This window comes from Ovis canadensis, chromosome X (genome assembly GCF_042477335.2).
Source record: "Ovis canadensis isolate MfBH-ARS-UI-01 breed Bighorn chromosome X, ARS-UI_OviCan_v2, whole genome shotgun sequence".
Taxonomy (NCBI): Eukaryota; Metazoa; Chordata; class Mammalia; order Artiodactyla; family Bovidae; genus Ovis; species Ovis canadensis.
The window spans coordinates 40558692-40582512 of NC_091727.1; the positions used below are offsets into that span (position 1 = coordinate 40558692).

The following is a 23821-nucleotide window of genomic DNA, read 5'->3' on the forward strand; positions in this document are numbered from 1 at the left end:
GCGCACAGACACCCGAAGGTGTCTCCCTCACCACTGACACCTGACGAGGCCGCAGGTTTACTTTGATCAAGCAGTCATCACTCACAACCTCGAGAAACTCCACTTTTAGAATCACTGCCAGAGGTAGTTGCCAGACCACATGAAAAATTTCGTTACATTGCATTAAGCTTAGCCTCGTACTGGCCCCCTCCCCAAAAGTATTATTTCCCACACATACGGGTAATCTCTTTGGGAGGTGATCCCAGAAAATACAATGGAGAGGGTGGTGAGATAAGAAAGAGGGGAAAGGCAAAAAGGGGATGTTAGAGACTTCCCTGGTGGTCCAGTGGTCAAGAGTCCGGCTTGCCATGCAGAGGACTTGCATAGCAGGTTTGATCCCTGGTCAAGGAACTAAGATGCCACAAGCCTCGGAGCAACTAAACCCACCCACTGCAACTACTGAGCCTGCGTGCTCTGGAGCCTGTGTGCCGCAGCTAGAGTCCTTCATCAGGCTCCGAACGATGCAATGAAGATCCCATGTGCCGTCATTAAGATCCGATGCAACCAAATCAATTCTTTTAAAAGGGTGCGTTAATAAGTAGATTCGCCCTGTGGTGGGACCCTCCGGGAGACCGTAGACTTGTCCCATGGTACAGTGATGAAATAGAGATATTGATGCATTACCTCCTCTGCCTCACTGGTTAATAGTCGCTCCAAGGGTGTTCATTCCCCAACGCTTGCAGAGCCATTATCCCGCCCATAAGCCACTTGGAAGGGCCGTCACTCCTTCCAAGGCCAGACAGAACCTTCTGGCAGCGACATGCAGGACACCATCTGCAGGTACGAGAATGGTCAGCAGGGGCCTCTGGGCTGGGCAGAGGGCACACCAGTGCCAACAGCACCTGCTACAGATCTTGATAACTTCCAAACCATCAGCAAGAAATCCAATCCACCTTCACAAGGTAAAGATTGCTATCAGCAGAGATGTTTATGGGAGTAATAATAATAGCTGGAGTTTATTGAGTGCTTATTGCGTGCCAGCTGCTGTTGTAAGCACTTTATATGCACTAAGTCTTTTAGTTCTCACACATCTGTATAAAAGAGGCACCATTATTATAGCCTGTTGACAGATAAGGACATGGATGTACCACAAACTCCATAGGCAGTTAGTTTCACAGACCACTTGGAGCAGTGAACCTATCATTGGAATGAACTGTCATGCAAGGGATAGTTTTAAAGAAGGAGATAAGTAGATTTGTGTGTGTGTGTATACATAAATATATGTATATGCAAATGAATTTAGGTATGTTTGTGAAAAGCAAAAATAGTCTTATTCTTTATACATGAACCAATGAATAACCAATTGAATTTTGACCACCTTTCAGGAAACAGGAAGTACCTATGCTGGGAATATCAAGAAAATCTTTATAGGAATGATAGGCCTAGACCTGTGGTTAAAAGGTGAGAAATTAGCACGAAGTAAGTCCTAGAAGCCGGATGGAAGAGAGCATGGAGGGACTAGCTTATCTAGAATATTAGTCAAGATGGCAACCTACTGTTCACCAGATATTTCCAACTCTCTGCTTCCCTGTCATATAGTAGAATGACATTGTCTTGCCCTTCTTTGAAGTTCAATGTGGCCATTTGCTTGATTTGGCCAATGAAATGTTAGGGGAACTTACTTGTGAAACTTACTTAGAGTGAAAGTTTAAAGAGCCAGAGCACTATTCGCCATGTTTCTCCCGCCTCGGGGGTAATCACAGAGCACCCTCCTGGCTACCTGAGTGCCTGTGACAGGAAGAGCCTCTTCTCCTGCTGACCTACACAAAACACGTAGCGTGAGCAGGAAGTAAAGCTTTGTTGTTGTCTTGTAAGCCAGTGAGATTTGGAGTTGTTGCTACAGCATAACTCCACCTATTTGACCAACATGTTTGACTCGTGCTATCATAACAAACAACTCCCAGATCTCAGTGGCTCAACCAATGGACTTCATGCCCTTGCAAGGTTCACTGCAAGGCAATGGATGAAAGGGGAAAGGTGTTCTGTTCCATACAGATCACTCGGGGACCTAGGCTAATGAGGGCTCCACCCTCGGGAACACGTCCACTACTCCCCCAGCAAGACTAGGAAGAAGTTGGAGAGTCCTACAGGGTCTTCCCATTGCCTCAATATAATGTATCATACATCACATCCATATGTATTAATATTTCATTGACCAGAACTGGGCACTGCCTCTACCTAACTGCAAAGGGACTGTAAGAGTCATCGCCCCATGCTGGAGACAGGCTATTGGTGAACACTAATAACATCCACCACACCCGGCTCCAGAGTACCGGGAAGTAGTGGGTAGTTGGAGAGCGTGGGCTCAGGTGAAGAAGGCTTTTGAAAGCTGGAACATGACCCATGAGGCATCAGGGAGCCACTGTAAGTGTGTAAGCAGGACAGGAACATGAGAAAGGCTGATTTCAGTATCACTGGACTAGTCTAATGTTGGATAGATGGGTATTCAGGGGGCCAATGGAGGTGGCATGGGGCCTGTATGCCTATGTTCAAGGAGGTTTGTTAGGAGGTTGTTGTATTATCAACATCTATAGTGATGAGGCGGAGAAGGCAATGACACCCTACTCCAGTGTTCTTGCCTGGAGAATCCCAGGGACGGGGAGGCCTGGTAGGTCTATGGGGTCGCACAGAGTCAGACACGACTGAAGCGACTTAGCAGCAGCAGCATAGTGATGAGGGCTTGGTAGCCACTGTTGTCAGAGGAAGAGATGAGGAGTGAATCCTGTGATAACTTAAGGACAGATGAAGTATGGTGTATTGAGAGCCCAGGCTTCAACATCAGACAAACCAGGATTCAAATTCCACCTCTAACACCTACTAGCTTTTTGATCTTGGACAAAATACAGTAACTTCTCAAAACCTCAGTGTTCTTCCCTGCAAAATGTGAATAATAATATTACTTACCTTGTGCAGCTTCTGTGAGGATTGAAAGATTAGTGATTATGTTTGTAAATTGGCAGTAAAAAGGCGGAAAAGGTGCTGGTGGTGGTGACGACGATGATGGTGGTGGTCGTTAGTGATGGTAATGGTGGTGGAGATGGTGGGAATGGTAGCGGTGCTAGTGAATCATAAAAGGGCTAAGATTGAAGCTTAGGGGGATAAAGTATCTAGAATTATGGGCAAGGCAAGGAAGAGGCTCCCACTATGCAAAACATAGAAGTCATAGTCAGAATACAGAAAGTGAACCATGAAATCTAGGATCCTAGAAACCAAAGGGGAAAAGAGTTTCATTAAGAAGGCTTAAGGACACTTTAGGACACAGAAGATAGGAACAACAGCCATTAGATTTTATTACAATAAAATGACCATGACCTGGTGAAGGGGTAAATTGGTGGCAAGGGATAAAGAGGGACTAGGCATCTGAAAGTGGGTGCCCAGAGGGTGGAGACCTACCTCATAAGGAGCTTCCAGTGGAAGGAAGAACCATAAAAGGATCGATATCAGTCAGAAATGTTTTGGATGCAAGTAGCAGTACTTTTGATTAAAAAAGAAGTCCGTGGAAAGAAAAAGAGGAGAAATATTTGTTTAAATGCTTTGCTTTCACAGAGTTGAAAAGATAAGCCCTAGCTAGAGAAGGGAAAAAATATCAATAGCTAAAATTTAAAGTGGGGCTTCCCAGGTGGCACGGTGATAAAGAATCTGCCTGCCAATGCAGGAGACAAGAGACACTGATTTGATCCCTGGGTCAGGAAGATCCCTGGAGGAGGAAACGGCAAGCCACTCTAGTATCCTTGCTTGGAAAATCCCATGGACAGAGGAGACTGGCGGGCTACAGTCCATAGGGTCGCCAAGAGTCAGACCGGACTGAGCACGCAAACACACAAAATTTGAAGTAAGGCTCTATTTAACCTATAGCTCCTTTCTTATCTTAACAGATATCTATAGAGCATTCTCATTGAAGAATCCCAATATTTGGATGACATTGAGCCATTTTTAAAAAATATTTCTTTATTTTGGCTGTGCCAGGTCTTAGTTGCAGCATGTGGGATCTAGTTCCCTGACCAGGAGTTGAACCCAGGCCCCCTGCATTGGGAGTTCTGAGTCTTAGCCACTGAAGCACCAGGGAAATCCGAGCCATTTTTCATAGTCTTTGAACTTGTCCCTCAACATCTCCTCTCTCCTAGTTCCCTAGGAGAAAGACTCCATTTCCCGGCTAGGTGTGGTCACGTGACTAAGCTCTGGCCAATGTCCCATAAGTGGATGCATGATCTATAAGCTTCCAGGAATCTTCCTGAAAAGACAGCAGGGCCTTTCCATCCCCTTCTTCTCTCTCCTGTTGCCTTAACACATGAGTGTCATAGTTGCCATCTTGGACCACAGGACTAAAAGTCCCATTCTGAGGGCAGAGCATTGAGCTTGGGGATCCTAGATCTGTGAAAACTTCATGGTACAGAGGAGTCATTCCGGCTTTGGACTCAAGCCAAAGCCCATCCTCCCAGACACACTCCTCAGGGAGGGGACAAATGGCCTGGATACCCACTGGGGTGGCCTCTGAGATTCACCCAGGGAGACCAGCCCTCTCTCTAGGGGTACCAGTCTCACAGACGGCTGCCCCTGTTTCCTAGGTACCACTTTGTAGGAAGGAGCAGTAACATCCACACTGTCCTCTGCCTCCTCCTCAGGCTGGAGAAATCTTAGAAGGAAGGTGCCCGAACAGCCCTTCAGCGCAGCTTGTGAGGCCCTGGGCCTCGGCGCTGGCTGGCTGGCTGGCTGGCTGGCAGGAGGACAGATTCTGATTTCAGTTGTGCATTGCTAACAAGCGGTGACTTCACATTGGCGAAGAGAGCCGATTTGAGTGCTTTCAAGGACAAAATGTGTCCTGCTATCTGGAGGTGAAAATCAGAATCCCGTCTCACCACCTTGCTATTTCTAGAGGCAAAGGAAAAGCTTTTAGAGGCTGATCCCACCCCTGCTCTGAAATGAAGGCCGCCCCTCAGTCACGCCAGCCCCTCGCCCCACAGAGTTTCTGCGTCATTTCCCCTTATGATTCACCCAGTACATCCCACCGACTGCTTGGTTCTGTGGTCATCTCTTGGGCAGGGTCATCCCTCCCATGACCCCGTTATGAACTCCAGGGGAACAAGGAAGGTGATTTATTCGTTTTTGTAACCTCATGACATAGCACTGTGCCTGGCACGCAGCAAATGCTCGAAAAAGATTTCTGATTAATCATTCCTGCATTTCATTTGGGGATCTTTGCCTGCAAATGAGAGGCAACTCATCTGTGCTGATCCCCTGACGCCAGGCCAGCCAAATAAAGCCACATCTAGCCCATGTTGAAAACCTACCTCTCGGAACCCCTGAAGTTTCAGAGAGAACAGTCACCAGCCCACCTTGGTAAAAGGTAGTGATAGTGGTTTTCCGATGACTAGCCTAAATGTCTCCTGTCGCAGTTAAGAACCACTCCATCTGCTCTGCACGTCAGTGTGACAGCCCAGCTGCTCACTGCCACCTACAACCTGGGCTGACATTCAGCTGCAATGCACAGCTACGACAGCTGGACAGGTTGTTAAAATATTGAAATGCTTCTGTACCGTATAGTAAATAGCCCCTGTCCTCAGCTCCTGCGTGTCCTCATCTGCCACCCTAGCCAACCTCAGCTACTCCCCTGTGATCCCCAGATTCCACTCCAGAGTACAGAAGACCTCCAGAAATGGTGATCGGTGCCCACCTTCGAATCTCACCCAGCTGTAGCAACTCACCCTTCTCCTCCCGAACTGAGTCCGGCAGCCCATCCCCTCCCCTTGGGCATCACCGTCCTATGACAGCAGCCCCTGGCAGACATGTAGGCAGATGTGCCAGTCGCAGTCTGGGAAGGGATACTGTCAGCTATCTACAACGGGAGGAGAGGTGAAGTCACTCACCAGAGACAGGTGGGGATCGAATGCCCAGAGGGAGGACAGAGGGGTCAAAGCCTGGTCTATGAAGCCATCAAAAGCCACAGTGAGGCTGGGCTTGATTCAGTGCGAGTTAGACCTGAGCAGGATGCCTGGCAGACACCGGGTTCTGGGACAAGGGTAAGGTCAAGACCAGCCAGACAAGAGACAGGCTTATCTAAGCCACGTGCTCCCTCTCCCAAGCCTGGAAATGCCCATGAAATGAGAAGGTACCCTGTATTCCAGAAGGCAGCCAAGACCCAGTGAGAAACTCTAGGAGAGCCTTGAAGTGGTATCTGTCAGGATGGTGGGTGGCCAGCGCAGAAACGAACGAACACGTAAAGAAGAAGCTTTTGAACTTCGGCTTTTGCATCATCTCATCTGCCCAAGACTTTGGAACTGTTATTTCCTGCCCTCAACCCATGGCAGAAATTGGTGGCATCAGCTCATAGCCGCCAATGGCAGGATTGTGGGGGTACAATCAGGTGACACAAGCCCACTGGATGAAGAACTGATGGAAAAAGGCGCTGGGCGGAGCAGTAGCCCCCAAGACCGATAGGCTAGAATCCAGCAAGGCTGCTCCCTCCTCTGCTGTGGACATTGGAGAGTTGAAAGGAAAACCACCATCTGGAAGATATACCTGGTGACGTGGCTGTACACTCGGGTGACCGACACTGGTTCTGTGGTGCCTGGCTTTCAGCCCTACCTCATGGCACGTGACCCCGCAGAGCAAAGCCACGAGGCCCCTGAGGAGAACGCCCAGCACACCAGAAAGCCCTGGAACTGGACGTCAGGGCCAGCAGCAGCAGGCAGGCATGACTGGCACTGAAGGCCCAAGCGTTTAAAATAAGCACGAGGAGGGACTTTCCTGGCGGTCCAGTGGTTAAGATCCTAGGTGCTGCCAATGCAGGGGGCGCAGGTTCTATCCCTGGTTGGAAAACTAAAATCCCACATGCTGCAGTGAAAAGATAAAAAAAAGAAATTAAAATCAGGACGAGGACTCTCTTGAAAGAGGTAACAGGAGATAAGAGCAACTTCAGAGAAGAACACAGGATCGTTGAAACAGCGAATGGAAATCAACAGAAAGAAGAGATGAAATTGAGACCATGCTGGTTGGGATAACTACCAGCACGGAGATAATTAAGAGACCAAATTGGAGAGTCCATTCTTTGTAAGTCACCCATGTCCCATGCGTATCCCTCAGGTCCCTTTCACATTTCTGTGCATGCCCAGAAGCCAGAGCCAGTGTCCCTTGGCCAGAGGACCCTCCTCAGGCTGCCGGACTCGCTTGATGTGAATTCAGCCCTGAACCACTCATCGGAGGGAGAGTTAGTAAAATTCTGGCCCCTCATCCCAGACCAGGGCCAACTTTGAGGTGTGACCTGCCCCGTCTCCCAGTTCTCTGTGAGACTGAGTCCAAGTGACCTCCATGGGACTCTGCATGGCAGCATACTCTGGCCTGGCCCCCTCCCCTCCCCATCCCAGTTCCCCACTCCCCAGTTTGTTTTCCCCAAAAGCAGGTTCTAACAAATCACTTTCACATACTGCCCTGGCTTGGGGGCTTGCTTCTGGGGTACCCACCCTAAGACACAGAGCAGTCTTTCTCAGTGAATACCACTGCCGTCTCTCCAACTGCCCAAGCCCCAAACCATGGAAGCAACTTGCACCCCATCCTTTCACCCCCACATCCGATCCACCAGATATCCTTGGCTCTAGCCCCTCAGTGACTCTAGAATCTTCTCTCTCTCATAGTCACGTCCTGCATGGACTACTAAAACAGCTCCTAACAGCCCATCTCTTCCTGTCTTGGCCCCTCCGATCCTTCCTCCAGGAGGTGGGCCCCAAAGGGGCTCTCTGTGACCCTCAAGCTAACACCCAGTCTTACTCATGCTTGCAGGGGCTCTGCTGCCCCGGCCCCTTGCCCTCATTCAGCCTCGTCTCTCACCACCCACCACCTCCCAGCCTCACTAAATGCATCACCTCCGGGTCTCACACAGGCTGTTCCTTCTGCCTCCAACAGCTATCTCCCCGGCAGCCTGCTCTCTCAGCTTGCCCTATTTCAGCTTTCCATCTAAACACCCCTGTCTTTGAACACCTGCCCCCCGACCCCCAGCCTGGGCCAATGCCCCTACCATTCTGGAATGGACACTTCATGTATTATCTGCCCCTTTTCCACAAGTGGCCGCCTTCCCATTCACTCGGTTTCCATGGACAGAATCGTACTAATCGCTCATAGCCCTGTCCCTTCACAGAAGTGATTGGTTTAGAGCTGGGCACCTGACCAAGCAGAGCCAGTGAAAACCTGCCCCAGAAATCTTGGACCTGGAATGGAGAAAGGCGAATAAATCTGACTGGGTGGCTAAAGCTTCCCGGAGATAATACTCCAAAGCATCAGACATATTCTCTGTCACGTGAAGAAAATCAGTCTTTGTGAGAGAGAAGACAGCCACTAAAGAGCAGCAAGGAGATGGAAAGAAGAGGTTCCTGGGTTCCTAGTGTCCTGAGCCCAGACACATTATGGCCTTGAGTTCTCTGAGATGCCTGTTTCCCTGGAAATCATGGCGGAACTTGAACTCCATTTTCCTTGAAGCTAGTGTGAATTGAGTTTTGTCCCTTGCAACAAACAAGATGTAACTATTAAGCTAATGTCAGACTTTACTGTAAGCATCTGTTTAGTTGGCTCTCTTCTAGTCGGCAAGCTTCTGTCCCCATCTTCTTCCCTATAGAATCAGAGGACCAAGTGCCGTGCTTGGGTCACGGTAGGTGCTCGGCGTGCGTGAGGTGGCAGCGAGTGTGGCAGCTGCTCATGGCTGCAGAACAGGTGCAGGCACAGACTGGTCATCTCATCTCTCCAAAGGCTGCCCAATCTGGCAGCTCCTGCATCCCTTCTTGTGCCCTGCGGGCGGGCAGCAGGGGAGGAAGAGGCATGCGCACTGTGACTCAGTCTAATTCTGAGCTTTAGGAGTTTGAAAAGGGCTACCGAGGGGAACAGCAACCCACTTCAGTCTTCTTGCCTGGAGAATTCCATGGACAGAGGAGCCTGGCAGGCTGCAGTCCATGGGGTCGCAAAGAGTCAGACACGGCTGAGCGACTAACACACATACACACATACACACACATTGACAGCTTGAGCGACGCTTCTAAGTAGCTTCGGTCCTGGTGCAGGTTGAGTTATGCCCCTGCAGGCGTCTGGCTGACCTCGACCACAGGCTCAGGAGTGAATCTGCTGTTATTGCCAGACCCTGATGAGGAGGACGACATAACCACACGGAAACCCATTACCACATGGCTCCAGACACGTTCAGAGAAATGGGATCCTATTCTCACAGACCAGCACATTGATATTCAAAGAGCCAAGGAACACATCCCAGCTCAAAGTCAGCCCCAAACGTGTCTGGAAAATGCCTGTGGCATCCTTTAGAAATGTCAGTGCCTGGTCATAAGCGAGGGTGGGGAATGTTCTGTCAGTCCTCAGGGACAGCACACCCCAGAAGCGGAAACACCTGCCCTTTCACCTTTAGAGAGAGGGTGTTTCCCAAAACAGATTCACAAAGGGCAAAGCAGGTTAGGTACCAAGGCTTAAATTGGGAATAATTACTCAGCCTCCCCATTGCAGGCTTGTCTTTTTTTTTAGATCTATGAAGACTTCTAAAAGCCAAGCAAGCCTGTGACTTTCCCTTTCTTTGCTCCCCACACTATTCATTTCTTATTTCTCTTTCCAGAGTTAATTTATACAAATACAAGCAAACACAAATACATATATTCTTATTTCTCTCCTCTATTTACATAAAAGGTAGCATACTATCCATACCACCCCGCACATGGCTTTTTTCACTTCAGCTACCTTCAGGATTTTTCCATTCGTGCACAGAGGGATTCTTCATCCCTTCAGCTGCAAATGATGCCAGCTCGTGGATGCCATAGTTTATTTAGTCCGTCTTCTACTGATGGCCATTTTGGTTGATTCTATCACAAGCAATGCTATAGTGAGTAACCATGCACAAATGTCATCACACACACGTGGAGGACTGAACACATATGTCGTTGCATTGATGATCCCAAGCCTTTAGCTCTTCCTGTGTCCCTGCCCTTTGACCCTTGACTTTGCTGCTTCTCTCACTAAAAAGGCACAGTGCCTTTCCTTGACCCCTTAAATCTGGACTTTACCATGTAACTTGTTCAGCAGACTTGATGTAAGCAGAAACTTTAAAACATACTTGAGGTTTTAATTTCTTCTTTCATTTCTCTGAAATTGCCATGAAACATGCCCAGGCCAGCCGAGAACAAGCTCAGGCTAGCATGCTGGAGTATGAGAGCATGTAGGGTATAGGGCCCGGTGGCCCAGCTGAGGCTGTCCTAGACAAGCCAGCTCTTAGCCAATCTGCCAGCTGACCACAGATACAGAAGTGAACTTAGCCAAGATTAGCTGCTGCTGCTGCTGCTAGGTCTTATCAGTTGTGTCCGACTCTGTGTGACCCCATAGACGGCGGCCCACCAGGCTCCCGTCCCTGGGATTCTCCAGGCAAGAATAATGGAGTGAGTCTACCTTAAATCAGCAGAAACACCCCCCAACAACCACGTAGTGAGAAATAATTGAGTTGTGGTTTTAACATACTAAAATGTAGGGTGGTTTGTTATGCAGCAATGACTAACTGATACATCATACAATATAAAGGCAAGTAAGATAAAGTCCCATAAGTGGAATTGCCAGATCAAAGGATATGACATTTGAAATTTTGATAGATATTGCCAATGTCTCTGCGTAAAGACTGGACTAGTTTACATTCCCACAACAAGGCATAAGAGCACTTGTTTGTAAACAGTATGTTATCCGTTTTTTGTCAGTCTGGTAGATGAAAAAGAATACCTCTGTGTAGTTTTGTTTGCATTTTCTTATCATAAGCATGAACACTTCATATGTTTACAAACCATTTCGACCTCCTTTTCAGTAAACTGTGTGTTCGTCTTTGTGACCCATTTTTCCTACTGGATCACTATTTTTCTTACTGATTTCTAAGAACTCTTTATATATTAGAAAGATAGCCCTTTGCCTATGATCACCATTCCATGAAAACATACACTCCAGATGAGAAGCTTAATGGTAGGCAAAGGGGGTAAACAAAGCAGAGCTCTAGCAGAAGGTAACTTTTCCTCAATCAGCAACTATGTCTTGAGTACCTCTTTTGGTTCAGGGTTCTGGGTTAAGCATCCCAGCATACTCAGAAAAAAATTGACATGGTACATAAGGAATGGCTATGGTTAAATCCCCACATATATCTACCCATAGTCCCTGCCTAAAGAGTGGGCAAGGGGAACATATACATTCTTCATGGCTCAACTTCCCTGGCCACTGCTGATTGATCACAGCAATATGCTTGATCAAGGGCAAAACCAATTTGATTCTCTTTTGAGACTTTGAACTCAGAGACATAAAATCAATCCGAGAATGGTGGACCCTGAAGGTATCAGATCACTTTGCAGAGGTGGTGCTACCATTTGGTGCAGCCCCACAGAGCCATGCACAAGCAGGCAGATGAACTGAGGAAGAGCCAGGGTGCAGACAGAACACAGCAGTCACTCAGACACCGGCAGGGAGGAGCAGACACAGGCCCCAGGCTGAGGGAGAGACAGACAGACTGCCCCCTCATTTCCAGCTCTTCCAGACTCAGCTCCTGCCCCCTTGCCCCCCCCCCGACCAGCAGTTTCTTTCTAGCTGAGTTCTGTAAGAGCCCTTTGAATCCTATTACTAAACCTCCTTGTACTAATTTAAGGAGTGTTCTTATTCTTGGTATCAAGAGTGTCTTAAGACAAGGAATTTTCATATCAGCTGAAAAAAAGAATAGAGCCTTTTCATCTCGTATGGCATAGTTTTGATTTTAAAAGTTTCCTAGTTGCTATCACTTCTCATTTTATAGTGGGAGAACCTGGGGGATTAGCCAAGGTCACTTTGACCACAAATGGCAGAGCTCAGCCATGAGGGGAGGGGTTTGTTGCCAAATGGCCTTTCCCCTCAACCCCACTTTGCTGCCTCCAGGCCGAAGCATTGTATAAGTGCGTGCTTAATCATGAGACTAAGACTCTAGGTGCTGAACAGCTCCCAGGAGAGGGTGATCAATATAGACTAGCATCGCCAGGGCATCTATCTACCCACAGTCTGTGGGAGGTAGGGAGGCTGTGGCCAGGCCCTGAGGACCTCTCAGGTTCCCACTACACCCCCCACCCCAGGACACTCAGGGACACTTCCCACGCTCACCAGTGCTTATTTATGTGTATGGCACCCTGCCTGGGAGGAGGGCTGGTTCTCTAAAAGAAAATCCCCCAAAGAGATATGCTGGCTGTTTAATGGCCCATACCTCCCACTCCACCCCCACCCCGCCCCCATCCCACCCTGGAAGGAACTTGCAGACCCCCTTCTGTGGGGGCAAAGAGGTCCCCTGAAAGGAGTCCTCATTGTCCCATTGTCGACAGACACATCAGAGAAAAGAGTGAGTTCACCCAGTCTTTCCTAAGCACCCACTGCATACAAGACATCCGGCAGGGCACTGGCATTGCTTCTGGAACCTTCTGGGTGCATTCTCTAAGTGGGGGAGGGGACAGGGCTGGGGCCCAGGGGGAGGGGGAGCAGGAAATTAACCTCCTGCCAAGTAGAACGGAAATTGAATTTCTTCCCCTCCCCCTTCTTCTGCCTCTCTCACCACCCCTCCCCGACAACTCACTTTTTCTCTCTCTCCAATTACAGTTTTAAACATTTAGGGTGCTGCTGTTTTAGTTTTAAAATTTGTTAGGCTCAATTTATGCCACTTAGTAAAACCTCTTTTCCAAATGAAGCCAAATTAGAACTAAAACACTGCAAGCCATAAAATGTGGGCATTTCATTTGGGCTGGGTTGGCTTTTTGATTGTTTGTGTAAATGAAGCAGAGAGGAGCATTCAGGAGTCTGTCTCAGGTCTGGGTGAGGGGAGATCCCCCTGGTTCCCCCGGAGGTCTGCCGGTGGCCTGGGCCAGCCTGTCCCCTGGCCCTCAGTTTGACCCTCTCGTGCCCCTGGGTGACTAGCAAGCCTTGAAACAGGTCACTCCATACTTTGGCAATGCCCTCCCATCCCTAAGTTCTGTAACAATGGGGATCACTTCCTGGGAGCCAATGACACCCACTGCCACCAAACAGTGTACAATAAATCCATGGCAAATTCAATCCAACTGGCTGTGACTGGGGGTGGGAGCTGGGGGCGCAGTCTGGAAATATCTCCTCTCACACCTTTGCAGTGCAATGTCTAAAAAAACCCCCCAGTCTCTGTGACCTTCGACTGGAGGGAAAGGTGAGCCCCATCCCTCTCCTGGTGGAGGAAAGGAGCCGGGAAAGGAGAGAGGCGAAGGGGGGCGAGGGAGGACATCCTGAGCCACTAATTAGGCTTCTGGTGTTGGCTGCCAAGAAGGTCAGAGAAGTTGCTGGCTGATGAGCTGCGCCTCCCAGGGGCCCTCAAGAGGTGACATCTGGGGTTCCCAGGCTGGCCCTGTCTGTGCCAGGGGAAGCGGGCAGCAAACACCACCAGGACTGAGAGCCCAGGAGGGGAGACAGAGGCAGCAGCGATGGCCACAGTGATGAGATGGTGACTAAGGGCCAGTGTGGACCTTGCCAAGTGATTTGGCTTGTCCCCATGCCAACAATAAAGGCCCAGTGTCTGGCAGAGGACGGGGTTTTGTGTGCCGAGGGACACCTTATGACTGACCCTGGCAGAAAGCCACAACCATCAGGAACCAGCCCAAGAAGAGAGCAGACAGGAGTGGGCAGAGGAGTTCTTTATGGGAGCAGGGGCTGGACTCAGGTTGCGGGCAGGGTGTCTGAGGAGGAAGGGCAGAGGGCAGGGTGAGAGGGAGTGAAAAAACATTCATGCTGAGGACCCGTGGGGGAGTTGCCCTAACGAAGGAGACGATTGTGTTTGGAATAATCTGTGAAAGCAAGTGGAGATAAAACCCAGTCAGCGGAGGAAACTTTGGAAACCGTTTAAAGGAAACGGGACAAAGCCCCCAGAATAAAATGCCATCTGGAGTCCTACTGGTCCCTAGGATGGAATCCATGATCCAACATGTAGGTGACCCTCTGTCACAGGCTGGGTTCCCCGGAAGCAGATGCTGAGATGGAGCTGGGGGGCAGAGGCGTGTTTGGGAGGGATCAATCCCTCTGAAAGGAAGGGGGTGGAGGGGAGCAGGACTGGGCAGAGCGGGGAGTCTAGTTGAAAAGCAAGCCTGACAGACTCAGCCGACCTGGAGGAGAGAGCTGGGGCGTGAGGTATGTCCAGGACAGTGTCCTGCCTGGAGCCAAAATGGCCAGGTCTTTATAAAGCCTTTCCTGGTGGCTCAGAGGGTTAAAAAAAGAAAAATCTGCCTGCAATGCAGGAGACCTGGGTTCAATCCCTGGGTAGGAAAGATTCCCTGGAGAAGGAAATGGCAAACCACTCCAGGATTTTTGCCTGGAAAATTCCATGGACAGAGGAGCCTGGCGGGCTACAGTCCGGGGGTGAGGGGGTGGGGTCTCAAAGAGTTGGACACAACTGACCAACTAACACTTTATAATGGCCCCACCCCACACCAGCTCAACCACCAGATGGGGGTCTCCCAGGAGAGGGGCCTCTGGGTAAAGGTGTTCTCAGCTGCTGAGGCTGAGCCTGAATGGGCAGCAAATCCTTCCTAGAGGGGGGCTCTGCTCCTCCATGTCTGTCACATCCTCCCCCTCCCTTAAGGAGCTTAAATCCCTCTTTTCCTCTGGGCCTGGTTGCCCCCTCCCTGTTCTTCAGGCTGCTGGATGTGTGTCTGGAACCTGGTCTGACCCTAGCCCAGCCCAGTGTTTTCGATTTGCTCCATTCTCCCAGGCCTGCGGAGGAGAATTCTGGTCTTTTTCTCCATCATGATTTCCTCCTCCACTCAGGCCCTGCGTCCTGGTAACCAGCAGCCATCACAGCTGTCGACTTGCAGGGGGCCTAACGCTCATGGCTTGTTTGGGGCTCAGCCTCGGTCCTGCAGTGCTAGTCATTAAGCTTCATTGTGCTGCCCGCCAGGGCACTGGCCGGCCCAGGATAAGCCTCAGATGAACTCAGCCTCGCTTATTAACTAGGACAAACCAAGCCGGACCACAAAACATCCACTGCTTGAGCCATCAGCTGCGGCAGACGTGGTCCTCTGCAGCCTCCAGCTCAGCCCCCTTCTGTCTGTGGCTTGCCAGCAACCAGCTGTTACTCAGCCCCATAGCTTCACGTCCACAGAATCCAGAGCACCAGTTCCACTTTAGAGCCTCGTTAGTGGAATCACTGGCACGTTCTCCAGATACAAGCCCGTTTCCTGATTTGCCCAGGCTGTTCAGAAGCGCATTTTCTCTCTCTGGACTCATGGGGAGGATCCTGCAGAGAGAGGGGGACAAGTCTGGGGATGCGTAGGAAAGGAGCTAAACATTCAGGCCTGTTTTCTCTTCCTGACTTCTGTTCTAACCTCTGCAGCCCCTGAAGCCCATCCAGGATGACACAAGTTATAGCACAAAATGATCACTGTTGGAGGGCTAAGTGAAGGCAGAGGCAGCTGCCGGCTTCCTTCCGTGGTGGTGGGAAAGGAAGGCCAGGAGCCCTAACCTCTGATGAACTGGGGGAGCCACCAGGGGGAGGGCACGGCACACCCAGCATACATGTGCACAGAGACGGAACCAGTTAAGCCCAGCTCTACCAGTCTGCCGGCTTTGCCGGGCCCACCCCATGGCCCCAGGCCCCTGCCAGGAGGGAAGTCTTGCTTGGAGGTGCCCAGCCCACTCTCACTTGTAACTCGGGTCAGCAACAAGCTGTGGGCTTCTGAGGGTGGGATCCTGCAAGAGGCCTCCTACAGGCCTACTTAACCCCCATTACATTCGTTCCCTAATATACTTTTCACCTTCAGCAAATAGTGCAAATTTGAATTTTTACTCACTGATCAAATATTTACCCTGTGAGCTGCCAATCTGGCTGAGCTCGGTTTCTCCAATTCTCCACGTTTGTATTAGATGAATTAGCATTTTATTGTTGGTCCACTGGTTTGGGACTCAAAGGTAAGACAGGGAAAACCAGAGGAAGCCACTCAAGAGATTCTCCACGAAGAATGGGTTCAGTTTAGCCTTGTGTCAGGGCTCCCAAACAACTTACCAGATACGCAAAAACAGTTATTTTGGAAGCAACAGGCAATCATGGCTTCTGAAGAACAACTACTTTCTGTACTTCTTATCTGCACGACATACATCTTTGAAATCTGTTATCCAGGAAGGTGGGTTCAAGGTTCATCTCATGGTTTATTTGCTGTAGAAAAGCAGACAAATCAGGTCATCTCTCAGTCTTGGTTGCCTTATCAGCATAGTGGGTACAATAACATTACCCCAGTCGGAAGGTTGTTGCAAAAGTCAAAAGAAATATTGGAGGTGACAACACCATAAAATGGAAGGCACTAAATGGAGAGTTGTATAAGTTAGGAAACTGAAGCTGTTTCAAAATACAGCCCCCCAATTCTCTGACACTCCTCACGCCAAGAATTGTGGGGTCTGTGCCCCTCCCATTGAATTGGAGTGGGCTTCTGACTCCTCCAGTGGCTAGGGTATGGAACGTGTAACATTGTGTGACTATCCAGGCTGGATCAGAAGAAACCATGTAGCTCCCCACGTGAGTCTCTTTCGACTGTTACCGTGGAGGAAGCCAGTAGCCATATAGGAAGTTAATCACCCCAAAACTGCCCTGCTGGGGGGCAGATGTAGATACTCCAGGCAACAGACATAGGAGAGAAGCATCTAGACCCATCACTGGGCAGCCTGAGTAGATGCTACAAGGAGCAAAAGAACCACTCAGTTGAGCCCTGTCTGAATTCTGACCCCCAGATCTGTGAGCATAATACAGTGTTTGTTATGTCGCTAAATCTGGAGTTGTTTGTTACACAGCAGTAGTAACTGGAACCCAAACAATTCATCTACGAATTTCCTAAATCGGCTAAGAGATCAAAACCCCTCATCGCTTGTTTTCTCTCCTTGTCCCTATTTGACTCTAAGCATCAGGGTGAGGTAGGATTTCTTATGACCCAGCTTTGTGGATACAGGACCACAACATGTCCAAGAGTTCACGGAATCATGGAAGGCTTGAACCCAGGGGTCCTGCTTCTTGGACGCTGGCCTCTTCCACAGAGGACAGAACAGCAGAAACCTCAAAAGGAAAGGCTATCCTCATGGGTTGTGACCTCATGAAAAAGAAAAATGAAGAAATTCCCAATTACCAAACAGTAAAACAAGAGGGTACCACAGAACGCCCTCAACAGCCCATCATCCACAATTAATTTCTTCTGGACTTGGGAATGCTGGGGAGGTTGTTGTTGAAGCAGATTGTCTTCCCACTTATGTTTGGGCTCCTTCTAAAATGCAAGGGGAAAAAAAAAAAAGGAAAGAGAGAGAAAAAAAAAAAAAAAAGGCTGGCCTTCCCAGAACCTCCTCTACACTGCCTGGAAGGAGCTTGGTGTGGCCCAGCAGGGCGTGATAAGCGTGCCGGCAGTGGCCTGCCAGGGATCTTAAAAATACCCTGCCTCAGACAATCCGGAAAGTGAGCAACCCACACCTGGAAAGCAGGTTGCTGGCTACACAGAGGTTTCCAAGTATGGATTCCGTTTACACTTGCCGGAGCGCAGCCTTCTAATTCCAGCCGCTCATGAAAAGGCACGTAGGTCCTCCTTGACGTCAAATCGCTCTTTCCACTGAGCATAATTTCTTTCAATGATGGGCTTGGAGGGGTTTCAGCGACGGTGGGTCTTTTTTTTTTTTTTTTTTAATGAATCATAGACATGCAGATCAGATTTAGTGTTATGACTGTGGTGCACAGAGCGTCACTGTTAATTCTTGCTAAGCGCTGACAGCAGGATCAACCCCCAAACAGCACAGGCAAATACACCACCCCAGCCCCGGGGGCTTAGAGACTGCATAATTACAGACGACTGCACGGTACTCATTACCGCCACCGGAACATCTCAGCCCAGGCACAGCAACCCCCCACCCGGATCCAGAGAGCCCCCTGGCGCGCCTGCCAGCTCGGGTCCTCTGAGCTCACTCCCCTTCTCCAGACAGGAACGTGGTCACCAAAAACGAGCTGGGCTGAGCTACAGCAACCCTTTCTCCTGTCCTGAAGGTTGTGGTCCACGGCGGTTGAAGCTTGCTCTGAAATGCCTCTGAGTTTGAGCTGGAAGGGAAGGGGTGCAAGGCTTGCTAAATGCTGAACAGCTGAACAAGTCCCCAGGGCTGAGGAAAGAGCGTTCTCCTTCCTTGTGAGCCAGTCGCTGGCTCTCCGTGTTTCTCATCAAAGGACAGGGATGGGGGAGGTGGAGGGAGGCAGAAGTCAGAGCGCTCGCCTGGGGCCCTGTCACTGTGAGTTGTCCCGGGATGGCCCGGGGTCGGGGTGGGGTGAGGTGGGGGCGTGCAGTGGGAGTCACCAGTCCTCGGCTGTGTTCACACCGCTCAATCAGGGCATTAAAAAAAAAAATCCGCATCTGGAGTTTTTGCTCCATCTTTCCTCCAAAAGGTTTAAAGGGAAAACCAAACTCCTGGGGTCTGTTGAACTCGGCAGGGTTCTCCCTGCTCCTTGTCTGTCGACCTGCAAATATTTAATGAGCCTCAACCACGTGCAAGTGATGGAGTTGGGCTAAGAAGGCTGAAAAGAAAATAGGCAGCCACCAGACCTGGAGGATGGGGAAGTGATTTGATATCTTTCAGTTCAATGTTTTCTGGCGCAGGAAGGCCAGCAATCATGCTTTAGCACCTGCTCTGTGTTCTTAGCTTCATGGACCCTGGCTCACTTGGCCCCCACAAACTCATGGGTACCAAACATGGGTATCACCACCATCCACTCATCAGATAGGGAAACTGAGACTCCACTTCCACTGTCTACTTAAAAGGCACACAGCACATGAGGCTCTGAGTTTGAATGGAATTCTGTTCCAGGTCAGACCCTGGAGATAGGTGGTCCTGACTCGGGGGTCTCACACTAGAGTCCTTAGAGAGATTTCAAAAACCCCCATGCCCAGGCCATGCTCCAGACCAACTGAGTCTGAATTCTGGGGGCTGACATGCAGACATCAGTACTTTTTAAAGCCTCTTGCGTGCGTGCTAAATCACTTCAGTCGTGTTTAACTCTGTGACCCCATGGACTATAGCCCGCCAGACTCCTCTGTCCATGGAATTCTCCAGGCAAGAATACTGGAGTGGGCTGCCATTTCCTCTTCCAGGGGATCCTCCTGACCCAGGGATCGAACCCAGGTTTCCTGCTTTGGAGGCAGATTCTTTACCATCTGAGCCATCTGGGAAGCTCCATTGAGTGCTTGCTGGGCACTAGATGCTCAATAAATGAGCTCCCTTCCTTGAAAGCAGTGGTTCTTCAGCACACGTGTCTTCATGTCCCACAAACAATCCCTAAGAGTGATGAGGGATGACCAGACATGAGTGGGCTTGCTAGAGTGGCCTGAGTAGAGGCAGAAAACGGGGTGCAGACTCAGGACCCTCAAGGGCCCTGATCAGTGGTCCTCTGGCTCTGCTCAGAGACTCCAGGAAGGAGATAAGGTGGGGGGGGGGGGGGATATGGCGTTGCTCACTCCAAGCTTGGAAATTTTATTCCTCAAGTGGCTTCCGTCTCCCCAGGAGGAGAAAGAGGCACACCAATGGAGGCCTAAACTCAGCCTCAGGCCAACAGGGCCCCTATAACCAAAGGGGAGCCCTTGGGCTACCTCCACTGCACCCATCCAGCCTCTGTGGTGAGCTCTGCTGGACCAAAGGCTCCCCTTCCCCATTGTCAGGGACAAAGGAGTGAGGAGCACCCTCCTTCCTATTGTATTACTAGCCCTCCTGGAAGCCAGGAAACAGTGCTGCAAATCAACTGTTTTCAAACTAAAGGGTGCTCTGATGGGCACGCTTCTCGAATTCTGCGTTCAAAGAAATGCCAGGCTTCCTATGTCAAGTGAGGTAAAGTGAATTTTCTTGGGCAGCCAGCAGAAATTTTTTCATCTTTCAGAAATAACATGTAGGGAAAACACTAACCCCCTCGCTTAACCAGCATCAGGGAACAATGAGCTGTTTTCAAGAAATGAATCTGCAGGCAAAGCAAAGCTCCCCCTCTGGAAACACTAAAACTTCAAAACAAAAGTGCATGTATTTTTAAATAAACCATGTCCAGGGGGAGGGATGAATTAGGATTATCAGATACACACAACTATATATAAAATAGATAATCAACAAGGACCTACTCTATAGCACAAGAAACTCTAGTCAATATTTTGAAAGAACATATAAGGGAAAAGAATCTAGAAAAAAACATATATGTAACTGAATGACTGTGATGTACGTCTGAAACTAATACAACATTATAAATCAACTATGCTTCAATTAAAAAATAATAAAAATTTAAAAAGTAAACGGCACTACACGTTGCCTCTTTCCTTTGATGGCACAGACACAGCTGAAGTGGTCTTGGTGGCTCATGCACTGGGTACGTGGACAATCATGCCACGCTCACAGATGAGGCCACCTTCTGCGACCATGTGCCCCATCACTAGTTGGCTCCACCCTTGCCCTCCTCCTTGATGTCTTGTTTCTGCTTTCTTCCTGTCTCCTTCTGCTCAGATGTGCATAATAACACCTTCCTGTGGCTGTCAGTATCCCAGCCACATCACCCTTCCCTCCTATCTGCTCCTCCTCCTCTTGTACTCCTGACCCTGGTCAACAGCACCCGTGTTCACCCAACCGTCGCCAGCAAAACAAAAACCAAAATGGAAGCAGGAGTTGGAGGGAACTTCAGGGTCATCTGATGTGTTAGAATAGTTTGTGAAGTAAGAGTCAAGAGACGCTGATGAAAAGAGATCCCAACATGTCTGTGGTAAACAGTCAATGAACTTCAGCACAGGGAATTCTCCAGCTATTTTGGCTCTTTTGGATGGTTCCCGATAGTTGAGGCTGCTAAGGCCAGTAACTTCTGGATAATCAAGGTGTCATGGTTCATAGGTTTTTGCTTGTTTCCTTTGGTTTAAAGGATTGATTTTGTATTATTCCAGAAACAGGCTACACAATTCAGGGACTTGATGAGAGCTTTTGACTTCTCACTTTCCCTATCACTATCCCCCAAAGGGCCAAGACTCCCAAACTGGAAAGGGCAGCTGTCAGACCAGGATGAGTGTGAAATGAGGGCAAGGCCTCCTTCATCATCCCTTCTCTCTTTCTTGTCCGTCTTTTCCCCACTCACAGCTCTACCTGTCTCGTACAGCAGTGAGAAACCAAGGCAGGAGGCGGCACTGCCCCGGAAGAAGGGCAAATAAGGCTCTTGATATTCCAGAGGGGAACGAGCTCTCAGAACAAGGGGCAGGGCTGGGCACCCAGCAGACCACCACATTCCAGAGCTGACTCAGAAATAGGATTTGGTCAGTGCACCTGGAGCAGAGGAGGGGCGGCTGGGCCTGACTCACCATCGCCACGCTGAAGAGACTGATGCAAAAGTCAGATGCCAACGCAGCCATTGGCCACAGAGCCTATTCCTTTCCCCGGGCAGGAAAACCCATGCTCGCCTCCCAACCATCCTCTTTGAGGCTCCTGGGACACTGAGTCAGTGTGTGATGCAAAAGAGAGGCCGAAGTGGAGGTCAGTGTCTGCGTAAATCCTGCTGTTGGGTGGTCACTTTGGACCTCCTGGCTCTGTGCTGACCCACTCCCTGCCTTTGACACCATCTACCAAACTGATCCCGAAAAGACACACTAGGCAAGAGTTCTCCCTGACGTTCCAAGATGGTAGGCCTATGTTGTCAGTGGGCTAGACTGTCCCAGCCGCCCCCAGGCCCAGCCCCAGATGAGTGCAAAGGGGAGAGGGTTTGGTAGAGAGAGGAGAGTGGAGTAACCTACGGACAGCTACTCATTTTCCCAAACTTTGCAGGTCCTCACAGAAGGCCCCTATAAACCGACTCCAAGTGCCCCTGGTAAGATAAGTCCCCCCAGCCTTCCCCATCAGCTTCCAGGCACCTGAAGGCTAATCACTAAGATTGTGGATTCTCAGAGAAAGCCTGCAAGGAACTAGGAGCAGAGACAGCATGGGGGCTCCCTACCATGACCCCCACCACAGTTCTCCTGAGCACCAGGTCGGTTCCCCCTGCCCTGAGCCATCACTCACCAGGGGAGCCTTTCTTGACCTCGTGGAAGTCGCCTGCCTGCCTGGAAGGCCAGCCTAGCAGAATAGCTCTCCCACAGCCTGCTGCCCACCTCCCGGGGCAGTTTTTCCCCGAGCTGTCTCTCTGGCTAACACAGCAGCTTTGGAATAAGACAGGGAGAGAAAGACGTGAGGGGTGGGGTGGCGGCCCTTTCTCCGAGCTTATTAAAAATCTTTTGTGTGCCATAGAATAAGTCCAGCCTTCTCATCCTGCTTCACCGCCCGCCTCCCCACCCCCCACCCCGCCCCGCACTTAACTTTTTCAGGCCTGAGGAGCATAAACGCTTCAGTTATTCCATGTAAACCAAAGATCCTTCTGGCCTTCTGGGTCTCCTCTACGTGGCCTTTCACCATCAAGCAGCCGCCCAACCCCGTGGTCAGAGGTGCCGGCTCCGCCTCTCTACGGCCCCGTCTGTGTCTGAGGACCCACGCGTTGTGCCAGGCTGGAAGAACAGTCTGGAAGGAAAGCCCGTTGTCAAACAAATCATCGTTCTGGGAACACAAAGCCGCGGGGACCCTCCGGGTGAGGCTGACACTCGGGCCGGCAGCATCAGAGAGTCGCGTCTCCTGTGTGGCGCTAAAGCCCCAAGTGGGAGACAGAAAGCTGGCTGGCGGCCAAGAGCAGCGGCCGCGGACACCTTATCTAAATAAAGGAGAGCTCGCAGCGCGCAATGTTATCACAGGCGCACAACAGGCTCTGGGAGGGGAAGGGGTGGGTGGACGCTGCGTGGGTGGTTTCGTGTTGCGATTTTTCTTTTTTTCCTTTTGTGGCTGTTGTTTTCTTTTTTATCGATTCAGTTTTGGAGTATTCAACAGCCGGGGAGCTTGGCAAAGCCTGGCAGCGATACCCACACGGCCCTTTCCAGTCCAAACGGCTCCTGTCAACTTTTACAACCCTGCGCTAAAACTCCAGGCACACCTCCCATTGCCGGCACCGGGTTATTTATTTGCCCGGCCTGTCTGGCCTCACATTTTTTCACGTGTGTGTTACCCCCACGGTGGCTACAGCTTCCCTCCGGCTCTTAAAATGCCAGTAACTGCCCAGTCCCAGGGAGAGCTGGGAAGTGTTTCAGCCGTTCATGGTTTCAGGATCCGGCACTGCTTCGTGTCATTTTCCTCTCCGCTCAGCGTTTTTGTGACCTGAAGGAAGAGGAAGACTTCTCCATTGTGAAAATTGCTCTTTTTCGCTGGGAAACCATTGTTACTAATAATAACCTCACCAGGCGCAGCTGTCAAAGGGCCCGCCGGCTGTCCCCTCCCGGCAGGGGTCGAACACACACACAACTCAGAGGGGACACGGCTGGCCCAGGTCAGCGGGTGAGGGCCCCAGCCTCCGCCACTCCCGCCGCGCCCCCACCCCCGCCCCATCCGTGATCTGGAACCCTGCTCATGTTCTCGAGCTGGGCTTTTCATTCTTTTTTAATCCTTTACACAAACAGTGTGTGTGTGTGTGTGTGTGTGTGTGTGTGTGTGTGTGTGGCTTTGAAATCATCCCCCCCCCCAAAAAAAAGAAATAATAAAAAGGGTTTTCATGGTTGAGTCTGACCCGGTGCAATGCAGAATATATTATTTCTTTCAGAGCATGGATAGCAGATCTGCACGTGAAACCCAGATCAAACACGGCCCACAGAAACAATGAGAGGAAGCATAACCAGAGTGAATCAATTCCTTGATCCTGCTGTACCAAAAAATTAAA

General features: G+C 50.1%; 1 long non-coding RNA gene across 1 annotated transcript; it reads right to left on the reverse strand.

Moving 5' to 3' along the window:
* Window positions 1-13901: 13901 nt before the first annotated feature.
* On the reverse strand, window positions 13902-22698 carry LOC138930198 (uncharacterized). Its single transcript, XR_011446113.1, has 5 exons — window positions 22090-22698; window positions 17516-18130; window positions 17181-17315; window positions 16073-16222; window positions 13902-15307 (listed from the first exon to the last, which is right to left on the reverse strand). It is a non-coding gene; the product is annotated as an uncharacterized lncRNA (long non-coding RNA).
* Between the last annotated feature and the right edge of the window lie 1123 nt (window positions 22699-23821).